The 12,775-nt window shown below is 38.7% G+C and overlaps 1 protein-coding gene across 6 annotated transcripts in view; it reads right to left on the bottom strand.

Moving 5' to 3' along the window:
- LOC116477078 (tubulin-specific chaperone cofactor E-like protein) overlaps positions 1–12,572 on the bottom strand; it is a 171,086-nt gene extending 158,514 nt beyond the window's left edge. For 2 of the 6 annotated variants that reach the window (XM_058446324.1, XM_032167732.3), the window contains exons 1-2: positions 12,364–12,556; positions 77–184 (exon numbers count right to left, since the gene is read on the bottom strand). The gene's annotated coding sequence lies outside the window, so the exon portion shown is untranslated. Of the gene's footprint in view, positions 1–76; positions 185–744; positions 941–11,898; positions 12,077–12,363 lie in introns of those variants that run through there. The other 4 variants (XM_032167736.2, XM_058446325.1, XM_058446326.1 and 1 more) reach the window with 4 other exon arrangements.
- Positions 12,573–12,775: the final 203 nt, after the last annotated feature.

Here is a 12,775-nt window from a genome sequence, read left to right as displayed (position 1 = left end):
CCCCAGAATGTCATAATTTTGATGAGAAATATGAGGGGAAAAAATTAAGACAATACTACTATTTAGACTGAAGTACCTGTTTGTGTGATATTTCTAAACACTTCTTTCTTCATTTCCATAGCCTCTCCTCGTCCAAAAATGTTGGTTTAAACCAACTGTCTATATCCCTATTAAATTAGACATTCTGAAATATAAGACAAAAACACTTTGCATATACTTTCAGCAACAAAAACAACCAAAAAGGTTTAACATTCACTGACTTTTACTCCAAAGGCTTCTAAGGAGACTTCCACCCTGCCCATCCCTCCACCCTCACCCTGCCCCACGACACACATCCCCAGCTCCTTTACAAACAAATTTACATCTACTCCTACCTTTCTATTTGGCCCAGATTCGATCTGGTAAAATTCCAAGGCTTTAAAGTTGCACTTATTCAAAACAGGATCAGATACATTTACTCTTGAACTGATGTCCCCAAACCAAATGTCCCCACACTGAGATTAACAATCATTTTAAAGCCTAGTAATTTTCCATAACCACTCTCTGAAACAGAAAAACTAACTTATCTCTATTTACAGGATACAAAACTGGGGGAACTTGCTTGGGTTTTTGTGGCCTTACCAGCATGCTAAGTCATACTTTCTGTAGCTCTAATCTGTTAAGCCATTCCATCTTTACCAAAAAAGGAGTAGTTCATGTCAACAGTACACAACATCACACACAACACACGGAAACATAACTTACAAAAATGTATGAAATCCATTACAGCCAAAATTCCTCTTGTAACCACATCAAAGTAACTGAACCGAAAAACTAAGCAACAGTACCGACTGGTCTAATCATCAAAGGGGAAAAAATTATTCCCAACTTTTCCATCCTTCCAAAAAGCAAGATTCTTTTTCTTGAATACATGAGGTTTCATCAGAAGAAAATTATATATGCATGTTTTCTTTCCGCTGTGAACACACAAGTTTAAGGTCATTACTTAGCTGTTTACAGAACAGATTACCCCCATTATCTGTGCTCTTGAGCAGCTACAGAAGCCATCATGTTAAGGAAAAGCCTCATTAGGAACAGACCACTAGTTCATCACTCTACAGCCTTCCAGAGCAGTTTACAAACCACCCTGGCTAATAACCAGGGATTGCCAGAATGTTGAAACATCAATCACGCATAAAGGTTGCAAAAGTTTGCAGGTCATTAAAAAAAAAAAAAAAAATCCACTTTTTTTTTTTTCCACTAGCCCCTCCTACATTTAGTGCTACGGCAATACTGCCCAATGGTAATAAGTACTGGTTCTAAAACTAAACTCCCTGGGTGTGTAAATCCTGACTGATTCCACTACTCTGTGCGACTGTGGGCAAGTTTCTTAAGTTCTCTTAAGTCTACCCTTCTTCATTCACAGGAAGGGGTAGTAGCCCATAACTCCTAGCTCATAGGGTTACTGAAGAATGAATGGAGATAATATTGGTAAAGGGTGGTTAGCACAGTACCTGGCACATAGAAAGCACTTAATAAATATTAGTTTACTATTACTTCTCCTGCTTCCCCTATTACTACTACCATCACCACTTAGTGAACATAGTAGCATGAACGGAATGTACAGCTGGAGGACTAACTTGCAATTTTTGTTAAATAATCTAACTTTTAGGTCCAAGGACTATGCTAAATTAATGCCAATTAATGATTTGGCACAGTAAAAATGTCTGACATTTATGCTATTCCTCCTTAATTGGAAAAGCTTGCCCTTACCTCTCCACCTATCTGAATTTTATGCATCCTTCAACACACTACTCAATATATACTTTAGAGATGAAGCATTTTCAGATACCTCTCCCTATAGTGATGCTTCCTTTGAGCTAAGCTCATGTTAATCCTGCCTGAAATACTCAGTGGGCGATTAATCACATACTGGCATGTCATCTTTTCATTTTAAATAATATACCCTTATTTTTCATGTGTAGCAATGTAACTTTCATGTTTGTCTTGTGTCTTCAAACTGTATAGCTCTTGAGAGTAATAACCATATCCTAATGCTTCTTTGTATCTACCATATACTAGAACCTTGCATATAATTGACACCCCATAAATGTGCTAATCAATAGGTTTTCTAATCACTTCTGATTGTGCATACCAAATATATTTTATGTAATATGAAAAGTAGATTTATTAATAAACTCTGAAATCAAAGTACTTTAGAAACAAAAATTCCTCATAGCTATGGCTAGTATACATAATTGTATCTACTCCACGGAGATTCCAAAAGAGGTGCCATCATGTCGCAGTCAGAAATATTTGCCACTACAAGTTATTCAGCAAAAAACACAACCACAAAAGATTTAATAGTGAATATATGATTTTTGTACTCCTACTGTACAACACATATGCAAGAGTTAATAATTTATGCCATACTTCAGAACAATAGGTGCTGCTCAGTAACTCAAGATTAATATATGTGCACTGCTGGTAGGAATGCAAATGGTACAACTGGTGTGGAAAATATGATTGTTCCTCAAAAACTTAAGCATAGAATTACTATATGACCCAGCAATTCCCCTTCTGGATATCTACCCAAGAATCGAAAGCAGGAGTCAAAACCTATTTGTACACCAATGTTCACAGCAGTATTATTTAGACTAGTCAAAAGGCAGACAAATGGATAAACAGAATGTGACAGATACATACAATGGAATACTATCAGCCTTAAAAAAATTTGACACATGCTACAACATATATGAACCTTGAAGACATGATGCTAAATGAAATAAGCTAGACACAAAAGAACAAATGGTGTATGATTCCACTTACATGGGGTAACTAGAGTGGTAAGTTCATTGACACTGTAGAATGGTGATTGTCAGAAGCCAGAGGGCACGGGGAGTGGGGAGTTATTAATTAATAGGTACAAAGCTTCAGTTTGGAAAAAGAAGAAATTCTGAAGCTGACTGATGGTGATGGTTGCATAACAATGTGAATGTACTTAACGCCACTAAACTATAAAACGGTTAAAATGATAAATTTTATGTTATGTACATTTTACTACAAAATAAACATTTTTGAAAAATACAGGAACATAGTGTATGCTATATAAAAAAGAGGAATATAGGTGAGGTCTACCATTTCTGATTCCTACTCTCAGCACTTATCAAATTAATGCAAATAATTCACTTGAGGATCTTAAATCATGAGGGATAAAACAGCAAAGTCTCAATAAATACATTTAGTGGGAGATCTGATTTACGATGTATACAATCTTCATTTATCTTTTTCTTGGAATCCTTTATCAATGTTCATGACGAAAATCACCACTAATGAGGGACTAATAGAGCCAATATTTAAATTTCAACCTCCAAATGGTACTTGCCTTTACAAAACTTATGCCTTATTAATAATGCCTATGAGAAAATATGATCCTCACATGATTCTCATATAATAAAAGTTTAATAGTTTAGATTTGTTTTCAACATTTTAAGAGTTGCAATTCTTTCCTAAAATTATTTCCTTTAATTTACCTATGAACAAAATAATAACATGATTATAAATATAATAAAGGTATTCCCAAAAAAGAAGTCTCTTTATTGACATAATGGCATCTATCAGAAGACTTAGTATTAGAAAGATTCATAGCATTATTCTCTTAAAATAAAATGCTATAAAGATATGTGTAAATATGACAGAGAGGGGAAAGTGCTAATGCTAAGTTTCCTAAAAAACTACCTCTCTCCCAGTATTTCATAGGTTGAGTCTCATTCTTCACAAATTCCCTATCTGCAAATTTCCCTACTTGCCAAAAGTACTTGTTACCACAAAATCAATACTTGCAGCATTTTCATGGTCATTTGCAGAGACAAGCACAAAGTGACACAAAATTTGAGTTGTTCAACGGGTATGTTCCCTGCTGAGGTAGAACAAGGTGGCACTATGCCTTCTTGTTTCAGCTCTCATAAGATAAACAAGTGTCCTTTCCATGATCTATCTAGTGCCATGCTTTTCATATTTTTGTGCTTTTTGTTGGTGACTTCACTATTTAAGTGGTCCCCAAGGGTAGTGTTGAAATGCCATCTAGTGTTTCTAAAGCACGAGGAAGCTGCAATATGCCTTATGGAGAAAATACACAATTAGCTCACTTTATTCAGGCATGAATTTGGGGCTGTTTGCAGTGAATTCAATGTTAATGAATCAATGATACATATTAAATGTCTTTAAACAGAAACTAACATAAAACAAAATTATCTATTGATCACTTGACAAAAATGTTATGATCAGAAGCTCGCAGGAACCTAACCCTATATTTCCCCTAGGAGTAACAATTTCCATATTCACTAATTCACTGTTCATGGCAACTTTACATAAAAGTACTGTAAATAACAAGAATCAACGGTATTCTGTTGAATAACCCTGAGGAAGAAAAATAGATCAATGAAACAGAAAACAGAGCCCAGAAACATGCCCATGTAAACATGGCAGGGAAGTAGCATAGAGATCACTAGAAAAACATTAAGCTATTCAATAATTGGTGCTAGGACAGTGAATAACAATCTGGGAAAAGATGAAATTGAATCCTTACCAAAAAATTCACCTCCACATAAAATATGAAAGCAAACTTTATCTCCTTGAGAAAAAAATGTTATTTCTTCTAATAGGAAAAGAACTTTATGATCTTGATTTAGGGAAATATTTCATAAAGAAAACATTTTTTAAATCCAAAAAAAAAAAAAGTTGAGCAGTCAAATGAAAACTCGGCCAGGCATGGTAGCTTACATCTGTAATTCCAGGACTTTGGGAGGCCAAGGCAGGAGGATCGCTTGAGCCCAGGAGTTCAGGACCAGCCTGGGCAACATAGCAAGACCCCATCTCTACAAAAAAATCAGTTGGACATGTTGGCATGTGCCTGTAGTTCCAGACACTTGGGAGGTTGAAGTGTGAGGATCACTTGGGCCCAGGAGGTGAAGGTTGCAGTGAGCAGAGATCACACCACTGTACTCAAGACTGGCGACAGAGCAAGACCCTGTCTCAAAAAAAAAAAGAAAAAGAAAAAGAAAAGAGAAACTTTTGATCACCAAAAGACATTAAAAACATGAAAAGACAAGCCAGAAACTGGAAAAAAGATACTTGCAACACATGTAACTAATACAGAGAATTCTTAAAAACAGTAAGAAGAAGGAAGACAACCTAATAGGAAAATGGACAAAAGACATAAACAAGTACTTAATAAAAGATAAAATTAAAAATGTTTTTAACATATGTAAAAAATGCTCATGTTCAATAATTTTCAGAGACAAAAATTAAAATCTCAATGAGATACAATTTTATGCAAATCAGCAAAACTTAAAAACTCTGACAATACCAAGTATTGGAGAAAATGCAGAAGAACAGAAACTGGCAATGTGGCCAGCGGGAGTCTCAACTGGTACAAACACCTTGGAAAACAATTTATTACTGTCTAGTAAAGCTGAAGATGCACATACTCTATGATCTAGCAATTCCACTTCTCAGTATAAACTCTACAGGAACTTGTAGTGTGCACCAGGAAACAAGTAAAAGAATGTCCATAACAACAGCATTGCTTAAAACTGCAAAAATCGTGGGAGGATTGCGGTGGGGGGAATGCAGTGTGGAGAAGCCCTTACATCTAAGAACAGGCAATGGGATAAATTACAATATATTCATAAAATAAAATGTTACACAGCAATGGAAATTAACAATCGGCAGTTCATTATGCCTACTTCCTCATCAACATGAATGGCTTTTGAAAAACAATGTTGATTTGTTCACACAGGGCAGAAAAAAAAAAACAATGCTGAATGGGTAAAAAAAATCACAAGAATATATACAGTATAATTCCCTTTATACAAAATTTTAAAACATGGAAATTAGCCATCTTATCATTTAAGGTCACATACATATGTGGCAAAAACTGTAAAGAAAAGGCAGAGAAAAAACACAAAAATCAGAATAGTGGTATCCTTAGTGGATAGTATGATCAGGAAGGCAGAAACAGAACTCTGAATTCCCTCTCTAAATCTGCTCCTCTTCCACTCATTCCCATCTTGGAAGTTACATTTGACCTTTCTTCTCATACCCCCATGTAACTAATCAGCAAGACCTATGAATACCACATCCAAAATATCCCAATTTTGCCCAATTTTGTCCATCTCTATTACTTTATTCTTGTTCAAGCCATCATCAACTTCTCACCAGGACCTCTGCATTAGCCTCCGCCCTGGTCACTCTTGACTCTTGTACAATTCATTCTCCACAAAGCAGCCAAGTGATCTCTTCAAAATTTAAGTCAAATCATGTCCTTTACACTCTCCAATGGCTCCCCCTCACACGCAGAATAAAACCCAATCTCTTCATCACAGTCGCCAAGGATTCATTTAATCTGACTGCTGCTTACATCTCTAACCTCATTTCCTCCCACTCCTTTCCTAGCCCACCATTCAGCCTCCGTGGCTTTCTATTTCTCAGACTTGCCAAGCTGATTTCCCCCTATGGCCTTTGCATTTGCAGGATTGCCCTTTTCCTGTCTCTTGGCAGAGCTGCTTCATCTCAGTGTTTACGTCTCAAATTTAATCACAAATGTCACCCTCTCAAAGAGGCTGCTTCTGACCACCCCATCAAAAACAGCACTACTGCCACCATCGCTCATGGTCACTTGACCCTCTGTCATTCTTTATAGCACTTATCATAATCCGTTAGTTTAGTGTTTGTTCTCCAGCAGAAAACAGGTCCCACACAAGCAGGGATTTGTCAGTCCAGTTCAGTTTTGTACAGAGCAGTGCCTGGCATATGACTTAAAAATATTCATTGGATAAATGGAAAAGTGAATTTTATTATCAATAGACATGAAGCAACACCTTCTGATAGTGAAATGAAAATGAAGCTCACCAATGGCAGAATGAGAAGAAAGAAAAATTTTGAAAATCACTGGAAACGCATTATTCCAAGAACAGTTTTAAATAACTTCTCACAATAGTACTTGTTATGGATCACATTCCTAAGAATGATTAGTGATTAATCAAAGTTTCACAGTTTTAAGATCCTGAGTTTGGGAAATGGGCTACCTGTTTAAATTTCATTTTTAGAAGAGCACTGTGATTAAAAGCATGCTCTTCAGTTCTGAGTTCACTTATGACTCTACTGTGTAATCTGAACAAGTTACTTACCTATCTCTATGCCTGCTTCGTCACTTGTAAAATGAAGCTATTAATAGCTATTTCACAGTTATTGTAAAGATTACATGAAATAAAGTTTTTGAAGCATCTAGTTAAGTACCTGGCATGGAGTAGGTGGTGAATAAACTAGTTATTATGGTGAAAGCTGAGACGTCCAGACAAATGGAGGAGCTGATATGAGTCAAATAAACAAACATCTTCCCCTTTTGGCAGAGATGGGAATACATGCCAGGATTAAATCGTTTTCCCTCCAAAAAGACAAATGTACACAAAGGTAATATATAAGAAGTATGGACGAGGGACTTTGAGAACACTGAGGGAGTGACTATCTTCACTAAGGAGGCCCGTCACATGTAAAACTGAGTTTTACAAGATAGCAGCAGAAATGTACCAGATGAAAAGAAGGGGAAAGCATGTGCACAAACACAAATGAGTGAGAAATGCAAAATGAAGTGAGAAATGTAGTGTAGCTGGTAATAGAGTATATGTGGGAGGACGGCTAGAAAATAAAGAATTGGTAGGGCCAGATGGTAAGGGACTAAGGTCCACCATTCAAAAGTTTGCACTTTATTCTTCCATCAGTAGGGAGATGAAGGGGAAAAATCTTAACATGCTAATTGATACCAATTCTTCTAAAGAAGGCAAAACACCTTTATGACTTTAAACACCACACAGGACCACAATCTGTTAATGTAAAATGGAAAATATTTTAAGCCTTAGTTCTTAAAACCATATGAACAATTTGTTTATTAACAATGACTGATTTGGAACCTTGCTTCATGATGCTTTATTATTACCGTGGTGACCACTGTTGTGGTAGGCATTATCATGACAGCAGATAAAATCTATTATAAGTTTATTATGTGTTGTGTACTGTGTTGTTTTATATGTATTATCTCACTTAATTATCACAACACTTTTATAAGGGTTACTATTATCCCATTTTGCAGATCAGAAAACTGAAGTAGAAGTTATGGGCCCAGAGCTAGTGACAGAGCCAGGACTCAAATCTAGGCTGACTTCAAGGCCCTAAAATTAAACCAGTTTGCTGAATTATGATATTGCTCAGTTTATTAACATCACTTGCTGAAAAATTATTTGAGTACCTACTGTAATTTAAAGCATCATGCTAGATCAGTGACTTTTAACTTTTACTGTATGGAAGAATCATCCGGGCAGCTTGATAAAATGCAGATTCCTAGATTCCACCAGAGATTCTGATTCAGTAAGTCTAGGTTAGAATTCAGGGATCTGCTTTATTTTATTTATTTTTTTTTTTTTTAAACAGTGCCTCATTCTTCTTGCCCAGGCTGGAGTACAATGGTGTAATCACAGCTCACTGAAGCCTCAACCTCTGAGGCACAAGTGATCCTCTGGCCTCAGCCTCTCAAGTAGCTGGGACTACAGGCATGTACAACTATGCCTGGCTAATTTTTAAATTTTTAATAGAGATGGGTCTCCCTATGTTGCCCAGGTTGGCTTTGACTCCTGGATTCAAGCGATCCTCCTACCTCGCCTCCCAAAGTGCTGGGATTATAGGTGTGAGCCACAATGCCTTGCCGGATCTGCATTTTTAACCACACCTTCAGTCAATTCTGATCTACTTGGTCTATGAACTATGCTCTGTTAGACCCTGTGCTAGATGTCCTAGTTATTCGTGGATATTTGAGCCTCCTGTTCACTACACATTTATAATCTAAAAGGGATAAAAATAAGGTGCACAAATAATACAAAGCAAAATAGCAAAAGTAGCACAGACAACATAAGCAACAAAGACTTCAAAGAAGAGGGGTCATCTGAAATGAAATGAGAGTGAGTAGGATTTCATGAAGAAAGGGAACATTTTATATGCAGACTTTCAGGGATAATTTTACACACAAAGGAAGGCACATGAGCAGAGGCCTTGGCAGGTAGAGGAACTGCATTTAGGAGTGTAATGATGATGCCAGAAATAAAGTAGAGAAAGTCTAAAGAAGGCCCTAAATGTCAAGCTGAACACTATGGGCTTTATTCAGTGCCGTACTGGAAAGCAGCTAATGGTTTTTGAGGAGGGAAATGAAATAATCATAGCAATATTCTTTGGAAGAGTTCTCTCATGAAGCTATGCAAGCAAAAGACAATGGGAACAGTCCGGTTATTACCATTCTAATTCCAAAGAAATAAGTCAGAACAGGTAGCATGAAAAAGGGAGGAATGGTAAATCTCAATAACTAATCATGTGTAGGAGAAGGGCAACAATCGCAAACAAGTAATTCCTTCACCCTTTAAGCCTAAATTGTATCACTATCAGTTTCATATTACTTCTTATACAGCTAACCAGGCCCAAAATATATAAAGAGTTCACTTACTTAAAACACAGCCCAGGACTAAGTAAATTGGCCTGTAAGTTGCCAACACACATGTCACACAGTTCACACACTAAGAAAAGAAAAAAAAAGTATTATATAACAAATATAAGTATCTGATTTTCAAAACCATAGTAGTTTGGAGGCAAAAACTAGAAGGAGAAAAGAGCCCGCTACAGGTGGACATGCTTAAGAGTCTAAGGATCAGAGAAGAAACAAAAACTATTAAAAAGCACACACAATCACTCAGGGTCACTTCTCCATAACTGTTTATTGACAAGTACACATGATTCCCAGAAAAATGAAATAAATAAGAATCTTCCTTAATGTTCCAGGCACCTACCACAAAAGAAAATCTTCTTTAAACATTTATTAAAGCTAAATATTTTAAAAGAAATAATATTTCCCTGATTAAGAGGTCATTTTTAAAGGATGGCTGATACATGTCAGCATAACCCCTCTATCAGTACCTAATAAATAATTAAAGGCAAGAAAGATTTATAACACACAAAGTTCAAAGATGATAGAATGTTTTCATAAAGCATTTGATCAAGAATGTGACCCCACTGATGAAGTTTTGACTTACGTACTTCTGTCCTGATGACTGTGTCTTTGAATTCTATATTACAAATAATACGAACTCATTCTCAACAAAAAGAAACGCTATTAAACTGGTCTTAAATACATACCCAGCCTACCTACTGAAATTAGACAACGTCCTTTGACACTCAATGTCCTGCAGCAATAGGCTATGTAGCAACTTTTCAAAGGACTTTAACATTATAACATTTAACATTACATGAAGGACTCTCACTTTGTTCACAACAGTCATTAATGTTTATTGTGAATTAATACTATTTTTCTAAGGACCCCACCTAAAATTTTTGTAAGGGGAATTAAGATGTTAACTGATTCAAAGTTATACTTAGGTTTATGATTAAGTTTATATGCCAAAGCCGTAGACTGTAAGGCTTTTATATATGTCTATGGCTTTGGTATATATTTTATCGTGTATTTTTCATGATGTACCAAAAATATATCATAATAATTACTGCAGTAAGAAGAATTTGGGATGTTTTTAAATAGCAGAAAAGAAAATCAGTGTATCTTCACAACATTGGAACAGTAAAATAAAATTTCTTTAACTATGTTGTGGTGATAAAGCAACTAAGTGGAACTAGGCCTCTCATATTTCTCAGACACAGCAAAGGATAGAGAAAATTAAAACACACACGCATACACAAAATTTCATCAATCAAATGATCAGGCAACATTAAGATATTAAAGATCAAGATTATGGTACTTCAGAAAACACAGGTCAAATATGCTACGTGGTATAAACATCTAAACCGAAGCAATCAATTGCACCTAGCTGCCCTCCTCCCTCTCCCCTGGCCAAAAAAAAAAAAAAAATCCATCTCCTTAGAATCATCCCTGCTCTTTCTAAGTTTACAGAATGAGGACACTCTTGACACCAAATAAATGTGCTTCAGCAACAGTGTTTTTCAAACTGCAAGTTGTGACCCACAAATCATCAATTTAGTAAATGTCAGCCAGCATTTTTTTTTTAATGCAAGAGGGTGGAATATAATAGAAATTAGCATAACATATCATATATAATAAGGGTAAATACTGCTTTGTGAAAGTTTCCCTTCATACCTAGGTATGTACTAGATCTGAATGTAAGGCATACTTATTACTGTGGGGCATTTTGTTGCTGTTGTTGTTTTTTTTAAGTTTGAAAGCTACCACCCTAGATATCTGGGTCTAATGCTTCTCAGGACCCAAAGGGTGAATGTTTTCCTTAGTCCTCGGCACCTATTCATACTCTTTGCTCAAGACAGACTACTGGAAACTAATTTAAGAGCTCCATAGCAGCATGACATGAACAAGGGACAAGCCCCAGCTCAGCCTGTATTTGGACTTGAAAGCATTGCCAACTTCTCTCAACAGCCCTAGGCGTTGTCTACAAGCTCTTTGTAGCCTAGCAACCTTCACAGTAGAGCTCCTCCTTCCTCCACTGACTGTATACAGTTCAACACTTCCAACCAACTTTCCTCAACTACAACTTCTGGAATCACTGTGTCCCAAGAAAAGACTATTAAATCTACTCTCCACCAATTCCCAGAATGTCTTCCTACTAGAGGACCTAGAACTCAACAGAGAAGCTCCACACAGATCCTTACTTCCCCCAAGATCCCAGCACAAGGCACCCTCCTGTCAGTCCAACACCCTTGTTCTCAGTCTCCCAACCATGGGGCAAATCTTTTCTCCAAAAAGCTCTTATTCAATTACCACATCCTTTTATCAGCCCCTGGTAAGAGCAGGCCTAATGTCCCAAGGGCCGAGACATGCCCGTCCTTCCCCCAGCAAACCTCCCTGGGGACACGTCCTCTTTTCTGGGATTCAGTAGTTCAGAGACAAGTTTCCTATTTCCCCAGCAGTCCCAGACACGTCTCCCTCTTCTAACAGCTGGGAGGCATCTACCCATCCCCCACGCTGGGGCAAGGTGAGACGCCTGGATCCTCCCAGGAACCCGGGCAGGCTCCCCAACAAGCCCTCCTCCAACCCGGGACCAGCCCCCCAGCCCAGCCCAGCCCAGCCCAAGACCCTCCCAGCTCCTCCCTAGCCCAGGCCAGGTAGGCCCCATCCTCCCTCTAGCCCCAGGGCAGTTCTCCCATCCCCACAGCTGCTCGAGACAGGCCCCGTGTGGCTCTCAGCCCTTCCCCGAGTGTCCTATCCCAGCACCCTGCAGGAGCGACCCTCTGCGCCTCGGCTCCGGAGGGGAGCGCCTCGGGCCTCGAGAGCCCGACAGAGCCGGCGGGCCCGGCTCCACTCACCCCTCAGCCCGGGAGGCGGGGGAGCTGCTGCGGCGGCTCCTCCGGCTGCGCCTCTCCTCCCCCCTCCCGGCCACCGCTGTCGCCGCCGCTCAGCCTCGGGCCTGATCCCGGCCGGCCCCGGCCCGGCTCCGCTTCACCTAGTCGCTCTCTCTGGCCGCCGGAGCCCAGTGTCCTGCATTGACCCGGAAGCAGCTTTCCCGGCCCAACAACAACACGTGACCCCGCCGCACGTGTCACGTCCGCTGCGTGAATGGGAGGGGGCGCCGGAGGAGCGGGTCCTCCCCAACCGAGCTGGGGTTGCCATGGCGACGGGGATGGCTGCACTCGCCTGGGCTTCACCACAAACACCTCATCTGCTCTTTCTCGTGCCCACCCATTGAGGGGACAATCCCCAGGGGCAGAACAGGAGTAC

Source organism: Hylobates moloch, unplaced genomic scaffold (genome assembly GCF_009828535.3).
Source record: "Hylobates moloch isolate HMO894 unplaced genomic scaffold, HMol_V3 SCAFFOLD_11, whole genome shotgun sequence".
Taxonomy (NCBI): Eukaryota; Metazoa; Chordata; class Mammalia; order Primates; family Hylobatidae; genus Hylobates; species Hylobates moloch.
The sequence above is the reverse complement of the archived record's forward strand: the minus strand, read 5'-3'. Positions and strand labels throughout refer to the sequence as shown.